Genomic DNA, 21,730 nt, shown 5'->3' with positions numbered 1-21,730 from the left:
ATTAAGAATCGATTCTTGACATTCTTGACATATATATAATATGGTGTATATGTTATAGTTTTGTAAGCGGTGTTTTGAATTCAGTGTAATCGACTCCCAAACCTTTAAACGCGTTTGTTTCAAAATGTTTTCGAAGTCAGTGTGAAAAATTTGTCCAAAACTGCTGAATCGATGAAAGTGAAATTTTTATACGACCTTCTTAGATATATTTGACAGGTAATGATCAAAGGAATATATTTTTGGATAGTAATTTCTATTTTTTCGGTCCACTCTGAAGTAAAATGTTTCTTATAACAAAAAAATCGGAAAGCCGCTCTTTTGTGTTCAATCAAAATTTTGACAAGTCCTTCTAACATTATCTGCATTCATCTATAGTGATAATAATATATAATTTTTTGTTTTTTAGGGTTGAGTCAATTTTTAGCAGAAAAATCTGCACCGCCGATTAAAAAGTACATTATATTTTGTATTATAAAATGCCTCTAAAGGATCAACGAAAACCACGTTTTTTCGGACGTGCACGTTGACATAACCCCTTAATTCATGACATCGTGAACGAAATAAAAAAAATTATTATTTACAATTACTTTGAAATTTTGACAGTTCATTTCTTTTATAACTTTAACGAGATAAACATAAAAAGTAGTTCACAAATGCTTTTTCATAAAACATTTGTCTTAAACTGTAAAAATACGAAACTTCGTGTTTTAAATATATCAATTTTGAGTCAATACAAGCAAACTAATGATTAATCATTTTCTCGGGAAGATCTTCAGATGCCTCGGAGAGTTCTACAGTCTGCATTAACCCGTGACCGGGTTCTTTGGACTAAGTACTGTCAACGGATAAAAAGTGAGATCTGGTGATGAGGGTGAAAAGCGATGAGTTCTCTTTGTGTTTAGCATATGCATTTTCTACTATACTTTTATTTCAAAAAATGAGAAAAAATCCAGTCTATGCCGTATTTCTGCACGGAATCAGAAAAAATATGGTACTATTATTATGAACTTGTTTAGTATGTTGGTACAGTTGTTTCTGGATGTGATAATCAGTGAAAATGCCATAGACCACAAAGAAGCGCGCATTCGTAAAATGAAATTTACAGTTCCGAGTTCGCGCTGCCATTTTTTTAACTGTAAATAATTTGAATTTTATATAAGTATGTATGTGTGCATGTAAATACATGGTGTTTGTGCAATTTTATTTCAAAATTGTGTATTCACACTATTTTAGTTTTGATCAAACGCAATTAAATACAAATATAAGCCATATACAGCACTCAAAGCTGCCAACTCAATTGGAAAATCTGAAAATAGTTTCAAACAAATCGCAAATATACAAATGGTAAAAGCGAAGCAAAAACCAGAAGCCCAAAAGTCAATTAACTCAAATAATTGTGTAAACATGCGATTCTGAAAAAATATATATATTTTCCTGTTATTCGTAATTGCTTATCTAAAATATGACTATTAGTATTACTTATACATTAACCTAAATTTTGCAAGTAAAATAATATGTAGTAAAAATTCCAATATTTTTGCATTGAATTGAAGTATTAGAATGATCCGATTTATGCCGAATGTGAAGCGGTTGGTTCGTTAACTTGTTGTCATTTTGAAGATGATTTCATAATGCCACTCTCAGGGAACCCATGTTCATTTTGGCAAAAACCTGTGTTAGTCAAATTTCACAAGTTTCTCTTGAGATGAATTTTACACCAGCAAAATCAGGAGGAACAGGTAGTAATCAGTTGGTTCGAGTTATGGACTATAAGGCGGATGCCTAAGAACCCTCTGATCAGGCGCCTGGAGTTTCTTGTGAATCACTATCGCCCTGGTGTTGTCCTTATGGAATATGATTTTTTTGCTATTGGCCCAAACATGCTGCATCTAGGCGACTGCTGTTTTTATACGGTCTAAATAAAGAGGTTCGGAAGGGAGAACATGTCATAGTAGATGATTCCCTACCGCCAAACCGTTAATCCTCACTGTTTGCGTTGGCTCGCCGTTTTCGCCCTTTCGCTTGAAGTTATCTTAAAGATCACAAAACGCTCTTTTCATCACCTGTACCCATCAGCTTCAGAATTTAATCGAGTTTGTTACGATTTAGCAATGATTTTTTGAATCTAATAAAGAATTTTCTGTCTAAGAAGCTTTTAGGCATCGAGCCAGCCTTAACAATCCGAAATGTTTTTGTTTTTAATGCTTTCCTCCAGAGCAATTAAAGTAGAGCTTACGTGAAGGTCGCACTCAACGATTTTCATTATTTATCGATAATATCGACGATTATTATCTTTGACTTAATAATTACCAGAACAGAATCAACGGATTCATACTTACTCGTGATTAGTTGTTGCAGTATAGGGACCATAAACAATATTAACATTTTCAGTCGCCTGACTTTCGTTTTCGTCTTAATTCTTATACCTTTTTATTCGAAAATAAATTCATTTGACTTATAGCAATAAGTACCTAAGAGTACAATTACAAATACGTAGGTTACCTTTTATATTTCGGGATTTGGCAACTCTAATGTTGCAATGTTGATGTTATACATACTCAGAACGTTTTGACATATCGGCGTTACTTGTGTTGTTTACAGTAACTTAAAATATTCATCTCGGTTAAAAAATGAAATTAAATCGCGAATTTTGTTTTACAACTTTCGTCTTGAATTAACCCGGCAACAGTGCATCGATGAACTTAATTAAATTTTTGACTATGAAACTTCATCAAAGACCAGTATGTTGATATGGTGAATTCAATCGAGGTCGTAGTTCAATCCAAGAGAGATTTCGTGAAGGTCGTCCAAAATCAGTTTGTTCCGGGAACTGTTGATGCTGTAATCCCGAAATAAAAGAGGCAACCTCGTAGACAGAGTTATAAAAACTTGTGCTGATAGAATGCAAGAACATATGTATGTTAGTTTATGATAACAATTATAATTTAATAAAACATTTTGTTTTCTAAGAAAAATTTCGATAATTCAAAATATTTGATGATAATGAATCACGGTCTCAACGCAGAGACCGCAGATTTTTATTCTCTGCCACACTTTTATTTCTCTGCGTTGAGACCGTGACTCATTTCCACGACACAAATTATTTTAATTTAAAAATTAATAAAGAAAGGAAGCCCATACATACAGTTATGGATAAGAGTTTTTATGTGGAAGAACATACTCACGTAATCCCGAATTGCTACGCATACATACATACATATGTATGTATATATTTATATTATATGCCAAACTGTGCGATTGAGTAGCGCCTGTGAGTGGCGAACTGAAATTAAGTGCTGAAAAATAATCTAAAAAAGTAAGCAACCACGATAGGCGTGCATGGCCGAATGGTAGCTGATCGTCCATTTGTCACAAATAATAGGCCATAAAAATATTAAATAAATCTTTATATAAACAAGAATAATTTAAAACCATAAAGACTCATTAAGAGCTGTCATCATATCTGAAATATCTACTTTAAAGTCAGGATCACATGATTATTTTCAATGTATTTCTTTTTCTGGTAATTTTATTGATAGTCCCCCGGAATCACACTGTTAATGCTGTCTAAAATCAACCGAATGTATAAAATTAATTATATTGGGTATAACATATGATAAATAGAACGAAATCAGATTAACTTTTTGAGACATTCGACTCACTAAACCACATCAGAGGGTTAAAATTATTTTATTGGGTATATGGGGGTTAAGGAAAAGTACTGACGATTTTTAACCATTTTTTGTATCGACTTACAAAATGCTAAACGAAAGGTTGCCACCAAATCTTAACGGGAAGTTTTTCATATTACCGATAGAAACGGTATAATGTCAAAGAGTCAGGAATCAATGATACCCAGATTAGATTTATGTGATCCCACTGATCGTATATACATATATACAAATTTCAAAAACTATTACAATTTTAGATGTGGGTTACATCCGTTATGTTAACTAAACTATTATACTCCGTGCAACATGTTGCTAGAGCATATGTATATGTACCTACATACATATAGAGGGTTCTTGTTACAAATTGCAAGTGGCGAGCAGTCAAATGTTAAGTATATAATTAATTTGACCTCATAAAAACACTTATGTTATAGAGCAAAAACTGTTGTGATGAGACAGATGAAATTGCAATGACACATACAAACATATAATACGAGGGCTGCTATATATATTTCTGGCCTAATAATGAAAATAGGAATATTTATCAACGAAAATGGTTTTATTGTTTTTCAAAATATTCTCCATCAAGATTTATACACTTTTGCACGCGCTCAAACCAATTTTCGAAGCACTTTTTCCACTCCGATTGAGACACCTCCAAAACATGGTTTTTGAATGCTTCAACAGCATCTTCTGGCGACGAAAATCGTTGACCACGCATTATTTTCTTGATGTGTGGGAATAAAAATAAGTCATTGGGTGCCAAGTCAGGGCTGTACGGCGGATGACCCATCAATTCGACGTTTTGGCCGGTCAAAAAGGCGCTGGTTTGAGCCGATGTGTGAGAGCTCGCATTGTCATGGTGCACAATGATTCGTCTTCTCCTGTTCGTTTTTCGAATTTCTCGGAAGACTTCAGGCAAACAAATGGTGGTGTACCACTCAGAATTGAAGGTCCTACGTTGCTCAAGCGGAACAGTCGCCACATGACCAGTTTTGCCGAAGAAACAGGTGACCATTTGCTTCGAAGTGCTTCTTCCACGAACAACTTTCGTTGGATTTGGCTAGTCTTGGAAAACCCACACGGTCGATTGCTGTTTTGTTTCGGGCTCATACGCATAGATCCATGATTCGTCACCTGTGACGATCTTATAAACGTCTTTTGAAGCACCGCGATCGTATTTTTTCAGCATTTCTTTACACCAATCCACACGAGCCTTTTTTTGAGCGATTGTCAAATAGTGCGGGATCCAACGAGAACAAACCATTTTTACGGCCAGGTGTTCATGCAATATCGAATGTATGCTGGTGGGAGAAATGCATAGGCATGCCTCTATCTGAAGGTATGTTACATGACGGTCTTGCATTATCAGTTCACGTACGGCATCGATGTTTTCTGGCACAACGGCTGTTTTTGGACGACCTTCACGGAATTCGTCTTTGAGCGAGCGTCGGCCACGATTGAATTCGTTGTACCAGTTTTTCACAGTGCTATAGGATGGTGCTTCATAGCCATACAAAGATTTTAGTTCATCGATGCACTCTTTTCGTGATAATCCACGTCAAAAGTTGTGCAAAATGATCGCACGAAAATGTTCACGAGTTAATTCCATTTTTTGGCCGAGATGAATTTTTTAATTCCCTGTAAATAAAACAATTCACAATTAAATGACAAAACGTTCTGAGATTTTTGATGATAACTTTTTAAAAAAAAAAAAACGCATAAAATTTTCTTTATGCTTTTTGAAGATAATTTCAAAAAATGTCAAACTTTCCTATGGAAATGTCAGATTGCACCTGGCAACACTTAGTGTTGCCTAGGCCAGAAATATATATAGCAGCCTCCGTAGTAAATCTGATGCTAAAAAGAGAAAATATTTCAAAGAGCGTATAAGAGTGTAAAAATTTTTGTTTGTTTTTGAAATTATGCAAACGATTTATAAAACTGAATTAATAGGTTAAATTGTCTTCAAAGATTGATAAGAAAGCTTTTTAAAAACCACCCACCTGAAGTTTTTTTTTTTTGGAAAAATCTTTGTAAATGTCATTTTGATAGAAAAAATGGTAAAAAATCCTCCAAAAAATTTGGAATATCCTGAAAAGGAATTTTTTAAGAGTCCTAATCCAATAATAAACAAATCAGAGTTAACCTGCCGTGGTACTAACCTAATAGAAGCAAATAAAAATATTACTTGTAACTTGTAAGTGTTATCAAAAACAGAAATAGTATAAAATTATTCGTATACACCATTGCTATGTGATTTTTTCTGTTTCATCGTGAAAGCGTTAATTTAATCTGAGTCTCTAATAAACCTAGAGCCTTTCTAGAACCATGATATATTTAATATATAGATATTACTTATATTTATCGATATAAATGTGTTATAAAGTAATAGGGTAAACTTGTTGTATGATCTTACGTTTAATTCCCTAGAAATTTCAGAAACTTTATTATACTTAGTTATACCAAGAATGATAGAGACAACACGGCGCGTCATAAACGAAACAAACTGTCAAACATTCACAGTAATTGTAAACAAAGTTTGCTTAATTCATGCCGTCAGGTGTCATTATCAAACTTCCTCAAAAATAAAGAACGACATGACGAGGCTATGAAATTTCATTTATACTATTCTTGGAGTTGTTTGGAAAGAGAGAAATATGCAGAAACATAAAAGTGTTGGAAGAACATTAAAATTCCTCTCGGGATCCTACTCGTCCACCGAAGAGTCACTAACTCAGCTTCCGCTGATTAAAATGTGGCTCCAATAGCGAAGCTTAAAGTAGGAAACGACTAAAATAAAAACAAAACACCTTTAAATATACTAAAAACTCTAAAGTGAGTTAACAGTTTTATGTGCTTAATCTTGCACACCTTATGTGCAATTCACACTTGAGGTGCATTTAAGTCACGGCTCGCTCAGCTCAGAATGGCTGAGTCAAGGTGCGCGAAGTGGCAATTGTTTGCTGGATTGCGTGGCATTCAAGTGTTGCAAGTTGAAAGCAATTGACTTCTTTTGTTTCATCGTTGTCGCTTTCATATGGCCGCGCTTACATACACGCATTCGTACATATACTAAGCTGTAAGTGCATACAAAATGAATATTTATTTACTTTTATGTGTACTGAGCTGCAAAAAGGTATTTGTACATGCAGGTAGTTAATGGCTAACCAAGTGGCTGCAGTTGGGCTGCTTGTTTTCTTTGTTGCTGCTGTTGACACAATTCCTCTACAAGTGAAACCAGCTTTTTCTAAAAACAAAACAAAACAAGAAATAGCCAAAGTATTGGAGAAAATAAGAAAATGCAGAAGCATAGGAGAATTGTTGCAACACAACTTACACTATTTCTTATCAAAACACCTGCCCCTTTGCTAGCGCAGCCGAAGTGCCACTAAGCGCTCAGAGCGCGTGATTGTTTTTATTTACTTCATATTTTCTGCTGCTTTTCTCATTTGACATTGTTATGATTGAGTTCGGTTTGTTGCAGCTGTGACGGTGTCTTTAAATGTGTGGCACAAATGCGCTTTGTGCCTCAATACGGTAAAGAACTTGTTTCAATGCTGTTGCTTCTAATAGAATTGCGGCCAAGGGTGTGTGTGTGTGCGTTATAGGGGTATGAAAATGACAGTCATAATCGCAGCTGATACTAAATACTAAGTAAGATAAATAACGGCATATTAAGCAATATTTCGGTGAGTTTGTAGTAAATGTACATTTGTCATATTATGATATTAACTTAATCATAGCAGAAATTATTTCAAAAGTTCTGACTTTTCAAGATTCTTAAGAAGATAGGTAGGAAACATGAAGAGGATGGGGTACATATTAAGTGATAAAGACCTATAGAGCATACATAGACAGTGCTGTCCTTATAATTAGAAAAAAAAATTACTTTAACGTTTTATTGAAAAAACATCATTTCTAAGAATCTTGACCAGTTGTTGATAAATGAAATCATATCATGAATAGTTGTCCTCCTTGAGTCCAAAACAAGATATGTGGTTTTAGAGAAAAGATAAGGGCTTGTCATTATGTGTGTCATCAATACTCACCGAATATTCTTTTCCAAGGCGTCAAACCTCATGGGATCATTAGCATAGACAAGTGTCTGCACATAACCCAATAAAAATTTGTCCAGCGGTGTTGAATCCTAAGATCTTGGAAATCACGCCATAGGCCTACGACGCGAGATAATGCGCTTATCAAAATATTATGCCAATAAAATGGTTGTTTCTGTAAACCAATGGTCTTCCACATCAACTTGCCCCCATTTAGGCAAGGAAAAGTTTTTATTTATGCCCCTATAGCGTTCCAAATTAAAATGTAGGCCAATTATTCCCTCTGTCTAAAGAGGCGTCTAAACAATGGTTTGTGGATTCTTAATACTCCAAATGCGACAATTTTGTTTATGAACACATTCAACGAAAATTGAGGTTCATCACAACAAAACTCCCACCGCATGAACCGAACCACTATTTTGGTCGTAAATTTGTTCAATTTGCAAACATTGTTTGGGAGTAAATCTGTTCATTTTCAAAGATCAAAAAGGCCAAAAAACATTCGTTATATCCAACGCTTCACTAATTGTGTTTAAGTTCTTTGATTTCATTTTTATTACATTGGCCTCTAAATTTTTGTTTCTACTTCGGTCCATTTGCCAACATTCTTACAATTAGGCTTACACCACGCTAGAAAAATCCATCGCAGATCCTGATAGATCTGCAGACGATATTCATAGTATATCTCTGATGAACGCTAGGTTGTTCTACCAGACGCGATTATTCCAATTTAACTTAAATACGTCAAATATAAAATATATTCGTTGAAAGAACTATATTCCAGTAACGTTCTCGACGTCTTCGAGAGTCTTGTAAACATCTTTCTATTCTACCTGCGGAGATTTAATTCCAGAATAAATTTAGTCTTTATTTCCTATAAATATCATCGGCTGTAGTTGTCTTTTCTGATCTGTACTTTCTGCCTACATTTCAAGCATGATTTCTAAGCCTTGCTAGTGAAAAAACTTTCATCCGGAAGCAACAACAAAATTATCCATTTAAATACAAGAGTTTCTATTCTATCTCTAGTTCACACGCAGGTTTATGAAATTTGTGCTACTTATATATTTGATTCGATGGTCTCAGGTACTATCATTTCAAAACTTTAAAATGATTGTTTTCCAAAATATATATACATACACATACATATATTTTCATATACTAAGTTAACGAATTTAATAGCGTTCTTTGGTTTGTATTAATTTCCAGTGTCGATTAAAAATTTTCGAGTAGTTTGTTAAGTGTACCTAACGTTAACGAATAGCTGTTGACAATCTCGTAACGAGCCGGTAAATATCGAACACTTCCTATTGCCAAAAGCACTCGTGCATCCAAACATGTAGATATGCATTTATGCCTGTTTTAGTACTCAAATGACACTTTTACTGGCGATTCATCGAAAACAAGTGCCAGCGTGGTCATGATGTATGGTCATTACCGTTCGAGATGGCTAGGAGCACAATTTTAATTGCTCGTCATGTGCATATAAAGTGTTGTAAACACAATTACACCACTGCATTCATATAAGTATGTATGTATATATGTTTTGTATACTGTATATAATATATAATACTGAAGTATACATAGTTGGGTTAATAGCATCAATCCATGTGGGATGTTTATGTGGTCAGCAAGTGTCTGTAAGCCCAGCTGTTTTAAGCCGAAAGAAAATTGTGCACATGACATACTTATGTATGTATATACAAAGCCTGAATTGTAGATTTGTCCAACAAATTTTCCAATAAATAAATGTAGCCGCCTTAGTTCTTTTGATTTGTTTTGCTTTTTAGTTGTTGTGTAGGTCACTGCTACTATTTAGCACGCTGGTCTGCTGACCAGCTGTCGATTGGGTTTGCCTTTTCACTTACTTTTTCCACTCTCTTCGCCTTTTCAGCTTTGTGGCTTATAGGCTATTACAGTGTATTTGACACACAACAAGTCGCAGTTCATTGCACATTCAGTGGTGACGCTCAAACTCTGCAGATACATATATTTCTATTATGTAGTAGCTGTGAAATGTATTAATATGTACCTATATATGAGGGCGGTCAAATAATTATTTAGTCTAAAAAACGAAAATTCTATCTTAATCATAACCTTCCATAAACAAAAATCTAATCACCATCCGATAGTCATCTTTTTACCCTGAACATAGGATATATTAAATTTGCCACGAAGTTTGTAACACCCAGAAGGATATGTCGGAGACCCTATAAAATATATACATGAGTATAAATGATCTGCATGAGGAGCTGAGCCGATTTAGCTATTCACGTCTGTCTGTATACATGCGGGCTAGTCTCTCAGTTTTTAAATATCGATCTGAAATTCTGCTTACGTCCTTTTCTCCCTAAGGGGGTATTCTGGTCTAGAAATTAAAAAAAATCCAAATTTTTTTTTTTAATATTTTCAAAGTTTAACTATTCAGGAATATGTGTACAAGAGGATTTTTCAACATTCTAATATTTTTGGGAGAAATAGGCATTTTTCAGACCCGGCATCCAAACTGGTGCGGCCGGAACTAATCCAACAAAAGACTTTACGCGAAACTTTAAACGCGTTTTTCTCAAAACTGACTTTTTCGGAACGATACCCACGATTTGTCAGGTCCTACAGGACCGATTTACTTGAAATTTTTATAGAGTCTCCTTTATAGGCTTGTCTATGGTTGGAACTAGCCCCATCCCCAAATTTTTATTTTTATTATTAAAAAAAAAAATTCGGAATAGTCAGAAAAAGTGATCCAAAAAAACTTTTTTTTCAGGCAGTCGTCATTTTGTGAAAAAAAAAAATTTCCCCACTTTTCCGTAGTTCCGCCCATTGCGACATTATTCTAGATTAATAATCTTTTTTTTTTGGTTTCAGATAACTAAGAGGGTTGAAATTATGGGTATGGTCACGTGGAAATTTTTAGAGACCCCCCACCTCGTTAGCTCATAATTTTTGAAATTTTTTACTTTTTTTAGTTTTTAATTTTTTTCTGTACTCTTTTAAAATTAACAAATAACTAATAAAAAAATGGATACTAAAAATATTAATTGCATTTTTTTACGACACTTTAAAAATTACCTGAAATGCATGCTTCTAGACCAGAATACCCCCTTAAGAAATTGCAAATTTGTCTGGAACGCCAATATCGGCCCACTATAGCTTATAGCTGTCATACAAACTGAACGATCGGAATGAAGGGCTTGTATGAAGAACTTTTTTTAATTGACGAGATGTGTTCCAAAGTTTGGCATGGGTGATTGTTGCTGTTGTCGTTGTAGCGGCAGTAAAAATACCTGAAGTAAATTCGAGGTATTGTGCCGGGTTGACAGTCCTTTGTTGGATAAAAATCCAGGTCCGTTCCGGTTACTTAGACCCGTGGGAACGGTGATTGTCTAAGGCAATTTGTATTTGTAAAGGGAATTACAGCTTCGACTGCAACCGAAGTTAATTTTCTTCTTGTTTTCGATATTTCTCCGATCCGCGGGCATGACCACTCGCGGTCAAAGCGAAATTACGAGTCCGATTCGTCTGAAATTACTACAGTGCAGTAAACTTCGCTTGCGAAAGTGGCACCATCGCTTGGTATAACCAAGACATTTATCGCACCGCCCTCGTACTTTATACAATATCCATATATATGTCTATCTATGTACATATGTATATGTTGGCGTTTTGTGACCACAAAGCATTTTCTACAAATCTGTTTTGATATTTTTTGCCATTATTGTTTTGGTTTTATTTTTGTTAATTTTCTTTCTTCCTTTTTTAATATAAACTACATACACACAACAGATGGAACATAACGTGTGTTGTAGCACTTTTGACTGTCTGCCTTCTAAACAAGCTTCCCACTTAAACATGTAGAGTTTTTTATATTCTTTATCAAATTTTTGTTTCTTCTATGCTTAGCTTTACTGCGCGCTGATTTGTCACCAATTTTTCGCCACAAAAGCGCAAATACAAAGAGCAAAGCCCCGCAAATTCTTGCACTCATGAACTTAATCCTTGCAGAAAAAGTAAAAAGCGGCAGTTAGCACATTCGGCAAAATAAATAAATGAAATGCACACCGCTGTACGAATGAATGGGTGAATAGGTGAATGAATAGTTGATGAGTAAAACACAAAAAATCGGCAAAGCTGCTGGCTTGTTTGTGCGCAAAGCAGAGGAGGCCCAAAGTGGGTCAACGCCGAATTCTACTTTATTCGCACATTCACCGGTTTTAGAATTTCATGCATTTCCAAATACTTACTCTATATGCCTACCCTATCTACTGCTTTGGTCATGATGGAAGTTATCTGACAACATTTTGTAAATTCGTACCTTATCTGGCTCTTGTGCAGCAACCGTTGCTGCTTGGCTTTCAGCTGCTGCAGCTGGTGGTGACATTGCACAAATTTTCTTTCCACTTTACACACAATAATATAATCTTTAACGTACACATGTTATATGTACATATTTATATGTATATACAGTGCTTTGTTGGATCTTTTCTTCCTATGCTCAACATTATTTTTGCACAAGTGCAATACGAGTATTTGCTCGCTGGGTAATGAACTCTTACCGTGTTGATGGTGGGCTTTACTGCGCTGATAATGTTTGTTTTGCTTGTATGTGTGTGCGTGTGTGTGATTTTATGTATTTCTAGTTCAACAGACGAGGCTTTTGGAAAATAAGAAGTACATGCTGCAAGCTACATATCAGTAAACGTAAATTTCTGTTTAACAACATTATCTGCACTTTATTGTGAGCAGAAATTCTATGATTACTTCTAATTTTTATACTTTAAACTAAGCTCTGCTCGTCGTAGTATGTTGTGCGTTTTGACATTTGCTGTCAGCAAGTGAAGAATCATCTTACTTTCAAGCAATAAAGAAGTTATTAATATACTATATTAGTCAATATGTATTCATAAAAGTATAGAATTTCCTAGTGGGATAGCTGACCAACCAGCTGTCAATGTAAACATATGTATGTATGTGTTTGACTTTTATGTTCACTACAACATAGCCAGAATTATTTTCATACACAAAATATCAGACAAATTTCTATCTAATTAAGCCAAAATCTTAGTAAGACCAACCAAGTATATTATCGCTTATTGACTGATACCAATTTTGTAGTTATTAAAATCCATAAAAATAAAAAAAGTATTAAAAAAAATTATATTGTGCAGAAGTCCGTATTTTATGAATCCACTTTTATCTATGCACATACATACATATGTACTACTTGAAAATTCTTTATTTATTCTTCCAAATCAATTTCATCCCCTTCAAAGTAGTCCCCTCCCGATGCAATGCACTTATGCCAACGGATTTTCCAATCTTCGAAACACTGGTTGTAGTCACTTTCCGGCATGGCCTTCAGTTCCGTCTTCGCTGCGGCTTGAATCTCCTCTATCGTATAAAAACGGTGTCCCCGGAGCGGTCTTTTGAGCTTGGTGAACAGCCAGAACTCGCACGGCGCCAGATCAGGTGAATACGGTGGTTGCGGAACGATATGGGTTGAGTTTTTGGCGAAATGATCATGAATTACGAGGGCAGTATGGGATGGTGCATTATCGTGGTGTAAAAACCAAGAATTGTCTTTCCACAATTCCGGCCTTTTTAGGCGGATAGCGTTACGCAAACGACGCATAACGTTCAAATAATATTCCTTGTTGACTGTTTGACCGGTTGGAAGGAATTCATAATGCACAACACCACGATAATCGAAGAAAACAGTCAACATGACCTTGATTTTTGAGCGACTTTGGCGCGATTTTTTTGGTCTCGGCTCTCTTTTGGCACGATATTCGCTCGATTGATCGGTTGTTTCGGGGTCGTAAGCTTGGATCCAAGTCTCATCGCCAGTTATAATGCGTTTCATGACACCCTGGTAGTCGGAAAGCATCGTTTCACACACTTCAACGCGACGCCTTTTTTCCAAAAAATTCAATGTTTTCGGTACCAGTCGAGATTTGACGCGCTTGAGGCCCAAAACATCCTTCAAAATGGTATTGGCTGAGCCTTTCGATATGCCAACTTCATCAGCAAGGTCTCTAATTGTTAATCGACGGTTTTTCAACACCAAATCTTTGATTTGTTGAACGTGAGCTTCGTCGGTTGAGGTTGATGGTCGCCCTGGACGCTCTTCGTCTTCGACACGTTCACGGCCGGCTTGGAATTCACTATACCACTTGTAAACATTTTTTTTTAGACATAGCCTCATCACCAAAGACTTTCTGCACCATCCTCAACGTATCCGCAGCAGAAAATTGATTCCGTAAACAAAATTTAATGCAAATTCTTTGCTCAACAAATTTCGACATCGCAAAAAACGAAAAACTCACTTTTAGCAGCTCACAAAACGACACGTATCTCAAACACTAATGAATATTTTGACATGAAATTTGACATAAAAGTGACTGACAGTACTACCAACCTAAAAAAAATAATTCTCCAAATCCTTCGACGCGCGCAGTTTAAATTCAAATGTCAACTTATTTATCGGGCACAGTAGTATATGCTTGCAAGAGAATATACGATTTTACTTCTACCTATCTATCCGGTGATGCAGCACTCACCAATTTCGAAGCGCTGAGTAGACATGTGTCAGCAACTCATTACATTACATTACAGCAACTACCTCGTCCGCTTTATACCCGCGTTTGCGAATTTTGTGCCTCATTAAATCATAATTTTCACTGTTACTCATTTTTAGTGATGGTTTGCTACAGTTGATAGTGGTCGTAGTTATCAGATGTCCTTAAAGTTTTTCACGTCTTGTCATCCTGAGGGCATTGGAATGGTAATCCACTTGACTCATCCACCTGTCCACTCCTTCAAACAGGCACAGAGATGCGCTGAATCATGTCGGCTTCCTCCTTGGCTTATCTGACTGTCTATCAGCTAGGTTTTGAGCCTTGCTGGCTGTCATTTGCATACAGATATCATTGTGTTTAGCTGTCCTTCTCGACATCCATTCTGTGGTTTGGCTATTGTTTTTGTGTGTTTCTTTTGCCAGCCGTTTCCAATTTGTAATAACTTTGCTTATATTTGCTTGTCGTTTTGTTGCACACGCGTGTCTGCCGGCCGCGGCTTGTACCCCTCACCTCGTCGTTCCTTATTCAACGCTAGAATCGAGTGCTTTAAGTTTAAATTGTGGTCGAGCGCGTCCGTGGTCGATGGGGGCGCATGAGTAATGCATTATTTATTTATGCTCCGATATTCGCTGACAATCCGTGCTCTTTGTTGCTGCAGCTGCTATTGCCGACGGACGCCAAAGTGGGTCAAAAGCAGAGTGAATTTCCGTATGAAATGGAGTGCTTCAATTGGCTAGTTGAAATTCTCGGAATTGAAGTAAATAAACGTTGTGTTGGTTTTCATTTTTAGAGCTCTGTTAATAATTGATTTTTGATAACGTTGCAGAAATGAATCACCTGTACGCCCGGTGGACTCGTGCCACAATAGTGAGATATGCATTTTGTGGCTGAAAGTTTAATTGGAAAAATTAAATAGGGTTTTTATTCGTAACGCTGATTAATTGTCTACTTGCCTCTTATTCTTCTTGCTACATATTTACATTTAACCGGTTACTTTTGTGAAAGTGGAGTTCAATAGTTTAAAACCAACAGTGTTGAGACTATTTTCAATGTAATTATAATTTAACTTTATATTGAAAGATTTATTTCTGAATCCATTTCGTGATATTTAATAATTACTTTTTTTTCATGAGTACCAAATGAAATATAAATTTTTCCTGGTCTTATTAAAATTTTATGAATGAACAATGTTCTAAAAGTATTTACGGTTTCTGTCCAAAATGACTGAAATCTATTCAAGTAAAGGAATTCTTCTAGAAACTTGTGGTATGTTCCCTATTTGATAACTTTAATGTACACTAGGTGGCGCTATGTTGTTGCAATATGTTTATATAGTAAGAATAGGGTCATTTTTATTTGTTTGACCACATAATGTAAATTAGTAACCCACAAAATTTTTCCTCGAAAATGGTTTTTGTAAGGAAGAACCCATAAACCACCATTCACCACCAACGGTAGAAAACTAGGCTTTACAATAGGCTCTTTTAATAACGAGTCGTCCCTCTTTTAGCCTCAGTAACGGCCTTAATTCTTGAAGGCGTGGAATTCACTGGGACCTCAATTGATTTCTTTATAACGGTACCATACCAAACTAGTTCTAAAATCTTTATCAATTGATTTTTATTTGTTGGCTTCTGCTTAGCAACTTCGCACTTCATTATGTGCCATAAGTGCTCAATAGAGTTTAAATAGGGCTAGTCTCCAATTCAAGGCCAATTCAGGCGTTGAACCCGTAGATTCTTAAATGTATTGGCCAATTAAAAATTAAAATTCGATCTAAATAGGATTACACTACTGTGGGCAAAAATTAGTAAGACATTTTAATTTAAATTTCACGCGAAGATCCTTTCATCGAAATATCTTTTTTTTCTAGGCTGGTATGGCTGTCAGTGACATCTGTGCCAAATGTCAAATGAAAATAAACATTAGTGTTTAGTATACGATAGTCTTTCTGAAGTACAAGTGAAAGTGCATCCGCCGATTTTTACGATTACTGAAATTATTCAACAAAGAAGTTTCATTAAATTCTGTGTGCGGGATGAAACTTCTATTGCCGAAATGTTCAGAATGATGGAAAAAGACTTTGATGATAATTGTTTGTCACGAGCAAGGGTTTTTGATCGGTACAAATTATTCCAAGAGGGTCGAGAAGGCGTTGACGATGAAGCACGTCCAGGGCGAGCATCAACATCAACTGATGATCAACGCGTCAATAAAATAAAGGAACTGGTAACAGTAAGAGATCTTACCGGTATCGTTGAAATATTGGAAGAACCATTTTGAAAATCTTTGGGCTTCAGAAAAGTAAAAACACGATGGGTTCCAAAATAACGAATTTTTTTCGAAAAACAGTATCGAGTTAACGTCTGTGAAACCACGCTTCCCGACTACCGAATGTCATGAAACGTATTACTACTGGCGATGAGTCTTGGATCTATGCTTACGACCCGGAAACAGATGATCAATCGGCTAAAAAAACAAAAAACAAACTCAAATGATCGCTTTGGGGAAACCGTTTTGAGTCAGTTGAAGACATTAAGCGTGAATCGCTAAGCGCCGTGAATGACTTTAATAACTGTTTCGAGGATTGGAAGAAATGTTGGCACAAGCATCTCGGGGCCAAGGGGGATTACGTTGAGGGAGACCACATAGATATTGAAGAATAAGTTATGAACAAAGTCTTACTATTTTTACAAATATTGTACACTATCCATTTTAAGATTATAGCGAAGAGTTAAGCCATATTTTCATTCAAAAACTTTTGCAAAATCGTAGACAACTGAACGGCTACATCCGATTCTCAACTTGAATTTAAAACTGAGTTAAATTGAATTTTAACTAAAAGCACCTTTCTCAACTAATCATGATGTTGTTCGTCACATGCCGCCCGCTGTAGCCTACACACACACACACTCAACCACCGGGCAAGCTCGAGGGCTTTTATAATAATGCCCAACTGGTGTCATAAATGCCGCTACCCCAGACAATAGTGCGTGTCAAAACGTGCTAACAGTAAATTCAATAAAATAAAATGCCGATAGACGAACTAAGGGCCAACACGAAGTGGCAACCGGTGGTGAAACAGAAAATTGTATTAATAAAGCAAAGTGGGTGTCATCCCAGCAGCAACTGAACCGTATTTACATTTGTCTATTACTTTTATTTACTACTTTAACATACATATTTATATACACTTGTAATACATAACCTATAAATGTTTGATACGATTCGTTAGATGTAAACAATGTGGTGATAATGCAGTTAAAGTGCACTCGTGTTCTGTGTTATCAGCAACAATTATCAGTCGAATAAGGCAACCAGCTTAATTATAGTTTGTTGTTGTTATATATAAATTCAAATTGTCAACATGCATACATAATTACTAGAGAACTGGTAATAACTCCGCTACTCCAAGTGAGTGTAGCTCTTTACACACTTCCTTTCCCCTTTTCACATTTTATTTGCATAACTGTTTATTGTTGTGTTGTTGCTGTTTGCAAGTGCAGTACTTTATTGCAAATTAACCCTTATTTGATCTCTTTAATATTTTATTGCCATTTACTTTCGTTGTCATCTTCGTCTCTATTAGTTTCTTCACTCGCTATGTGTAAGCTTCATTTTGATTGCATTCTCAAATATTTATTGGAGCTACTTGTAAATTGATTTGCATCTGTTCATTAGTTGCCTCTGCCATCCATCTACTGCACAGCGCCACACGCACACTCCGTCTATTAGCAATCAAATATTGATATATTTTTTATTTATTCGCATTTGTAGCTCAGTGTATTGGTTGGACAGTTCATTTACCTCACTGCTGCACGTGTATATGTGGTGTATGTATGCAGTTATTAATTGACAAGTTCAGTTTTTATGCGTTTGCATTGATGTCAATAGATGACATCCGGCAATCTAATGTAGATTTGACGAGCAGCAGTTGTGTGATGCAGCAGCAATTTATTAATATTGAAATTTCCGGAAGTAAAAACTGATTTCCAAATATTTGCTTTGTGGAAAACTGCTGAGTTTTTTGTGATACAAATGAAGTGCTTATGAAAATATCGATTAAATCATATCAATAGTTTGCATGGTTTGGGAGCAATATATGTACATAAAATATATTAGGATCGGGACCACGCTCGCCTTTAAAAAATTTTGAACCACAGGTGTCCCTTATTATTGTAATTCGTTGTACCAAATAAAATTTTTGTATCGTAATTTTCGGCTTAGTTATGGCAATTTATAAGTTTTCGATTAATGACAGTGGCAGTCCGCCCTTAGTTTTTTTCCAAGGCACACAGGTACCAAGTTTCATTACGATATCTAAATTTTCACTCCAATAATACTACTTAGTGCATCAACTTCTAATTTTTGGAGAATATTATAAAATATTTGGGAACACTCGATATATGTACATACATATCTATGTATATATTAGGTCGTTAAATATCTGCCTTCCGTCTTTTTGCCTTTTGAATTTCGCGGCTATATATATAAAGCGCTATAGAGCTCGTATCTGGCAATACTGTACATCTTTGAAAGGTCTTGATATAACCTAAAACGATGCTATGAATGATTAGTTTGGATATTGCGTTCAACAGTTATAGACGTGTAAACATGGAGTTCACTAACGCCGAAATTCGCGCTATTTTAAAGTTTTCCTTCGTTAAAGGCAAATCCGCTAGAGAAACGTTCCGTGAGATTAATGGTGTTTTGGGGGATGGTACTCTATCACTTCGAACTGCGGAGGAATGGTTTCGACGATTCAGAGCGGGTGAAAACGACACCATGGATAAGCCAGCTGGCGGAAAACCTCTGACGACGAATACCGATTAAATCATGGAAAACATCGAGTTAGACCGGCATGTGGCATCTCGTGACATCGTCCAGAAGATGGGAGTTAGTTACCAAACCATTTTAAATCATCTTCAGAAGGCTGGATACACAAAAAAGCTTGATGTTTGGGTGCCGCATGATTTGACGCAAAAAACCTTCTGGACCGAATCAACACCCGTGATATGCTGCTGAAACGGAAAGAACGACCCATTTTTGAAGCGGATGGTGACTGGCGACGAAAAATTTGTCACATAGAACAATATCAAGCGAAAACGGTCGTGGTCGGTGAATCGTCCTAAACAGTGGCCATTGGAAGAGAATCATCCTATGAACTGCTCCCATATGGTCAGACGCTTAATTCTACCATCTACTGCGAACAACTGGAACGCTTGAAGCAGGCGATCGACCAGAAGCGTCCAGAATTGGCAGGAACAAGAAGGGTGTAATGTTCCACCAGGACAACGCCAGACCACACACTTCGTTGATGACTCGTCAGAAGCTACGGGAGCTCGGATGAGGGGTTTTATCGCATCCACTATATAGCCCGAACATAGCGCCAAGTGATTACCACCTGAACCTGTCCATGGCGAACACCCTTGTTGGTGTAAAGTTGAACTCAAAAGAGGCTTGTGACAAGTGGCTGTCCGAGTTCATCGCAAATAGGGAGGGGGCTTCTACGAGGGGGGTATTATGAAGTTGCCGTCTAAATGGAAACAGATTATCGAACGAAACGGCGCATATTTCAACTAAATCCGATCACTGTAACCCTTTTTATAAAGCATTGAATAAAGAGCAAAAAAGCGGAATATTTGACAACCTAATATATGTAATTCAATTTTTTTGAAATTCCCACATAACAGTTAACAAGAAGAAGACAATTTAGTAACTCTTATAAAGGGTTATCATTTCGAGGTTCCCTTATTTTTTTAAAGAAAAAACACAGCAACTTCAAATTTAATGGGAAATGTTTATTATCGTTCGAAAGCCCATTCTTTAGCATTTATTTTTTGAAGATTACCTCTTTCAAATGTTGGCCGCGGCTACGTCTCAGATGTTCCATCCGTTGAGTCCAGTTTTCAATTACTCGTTCGAGCATTACGACTGGTAAATGGCAAAGAATCAAGGCCAGAATCGAAGCGGAATTGTCCGCACAAACTTTAGGTATCCCCATAAGAAAAGTTTTCTCTTCATTGATTAATGCGAAGTGTGGAAAGTGGCGCGTTGAAACCCAATGTCGCCGAGATGACGAGCTTCAATTTCAGGCATAAAATAGTCGGTTATCATGGTGCGATAACGGTCTCCATTGACGGTTACGTTCTCACCGACATTATTTTTAAAGAAATATATACTTATGACCATGGTCTTCGTGTAAACTCTCAGCTTCAGTTGCTATATTTTCTTGCTGGATGTGGTCTGTGATAGCCAAATTTCTACTTTTTGAAGACACTTTTAGTAATTATTTTTTGATATTTATGCCCAAATTTTAAATATGAAAATTATATTTCACTCCAACACCATTACTACAGTCTTTCAATTTCACTCTTTTTCATTTTTACATCTTTCGCGCTGAAGCAAAGCATTTCAATTGCAAATTCTCAGTCCAACTTACATTTGTAGATATTCAGCAAATTCAATGAACAACAAATTCACAAGTGTAAAGAAGTCGAAAAGACTGACACGCTTAAGCGGAAGCTAAATGGAAGTATGTCCTAGTGGCGGTTGCTTTCATAAATCCGTTACATTTGCGGAATGTACAAAAAATGTTCTCTAAACAAGATGACATAATGTGGCTGTGATATCAAGTCGTGAACACGAGTATCAGCCAATTTCGCATGCATGAAATAAGCATTTGGCTACAACCGGCCCGGCGCGTAACGGACGTGCCTCACTGCTGTTTACAGAGAAGCTACAAACTGTATTTTGTGCTTTATAAAGCTAAATTGTTTTACGCTTGGAAGCTTACGAAGCACCGTGTTTGTTTCTAAAGCTGTTTACCGAATGTGTGTGGCTGTGTCTAGATTTGCATGTTAGTGAATATTTATTTCACACTCGTGCCACACACATGGCACACAGTGGTATACGAGTTTCTACATTTAGTGCCTTGCTTGCCTCCACTTTGCTTAGCTTGGCCTGCCTGCCTCCCCATCAGCACATGGGCATCTTGTTCCACTTACCATACACACGCCACAGAATTTAGCTGAAATTATCGCAATAAAAATCTTATTTAATGCTCTCTGCTTTTTATTTGCGCTTTCATAAATGGTCATGTGGTATTATGGAATACTTAAAAAAATACTACCAGAATGATACATTTGCATATATGAATATATATTTGTACATTGGTGGAAAAATATCACGCATATTTAGTTAAACCTTGGGGATTGAGAATCTTTTTTTTTATTAAATTGGTGCATCTTTAACATAAACGTTTCTTTGACCGGGTGACTTCAATAAGATTGTTAAGTTTGCCACGATGTCTAACAATGTCGGGGTCCCTTTATATATATAAGTCGGTATATACTCGAACAAGTCCTTCAGTCTTTTTATTAGATATCGGCCAGAAATTTTGCACACGCTTCTTTCTCACCAAACA

At 36.2% G+C, this 21,730-nt stretch overlaps 2 protein-coding genes across 13 annotated transcripts in view; one reads left to right on the top strand and one right to left on the bottom strand.

Moving 5' to 3' along the window:
• LOC126755348 (putative ATP synthase subunit f, mitochondrial) overlaps nucleotides 1-21,730 on the bottom strand; it is a 565,888-nt gene that overhangs the window by 228,804 nt on the left and 315,354 nt on the right. The window lies entirely within an intron of this gene.
• LOC126755323 (F-actin-uncapping protein LRRC16A) overlaps nucleotides 1-21,730 on the top strand; it is a 108,098-nt gene that overhangs the window by 31,688 nt on the left and 54,680 nt on the right. The window contains exon 1 of one of the 10 annotated variants that reach the window (XM_050467806.1): nucleotides 20,312-20,315. The exons of the other annotated variants lie outside the window; for them this stretch is intronic. The gene's annotated coding sequence lies outside the window, so the exon portion shown is untranslated. Of the gene's footprint in view, nucleotides 1-20,311; nucleotides 20,316-21,730 lie in introns of those variants that run through there. 10 annotated transcript variants of the gene reach the window in all.

The sequence above is a fragment of the Bactrocera neohumeralis genome, chromosome 4 (genome assembly GCF_024586455.1).
Source record: "Bactrocera neohumeralis isolate Rockhampton chromosome 4, APGP_CSIRO_Bneo_wtdbg2-racon-allhic-juicebox.fasta_v2, whole genome shotgun sequence".
In the NCBI taxonomy this organism is placed as follows: domain Eukaryota; kingdom Metazoa; phylum Arthropoda; class Insecta; order Diptera; family Tephritidae; genus Bactrocera; species Bactrocera neohumeralis.
Note: the sequence above shows the minus strand (reverse complement) of the source record. Positions and strands in the feature narration are given on the sequence as shown.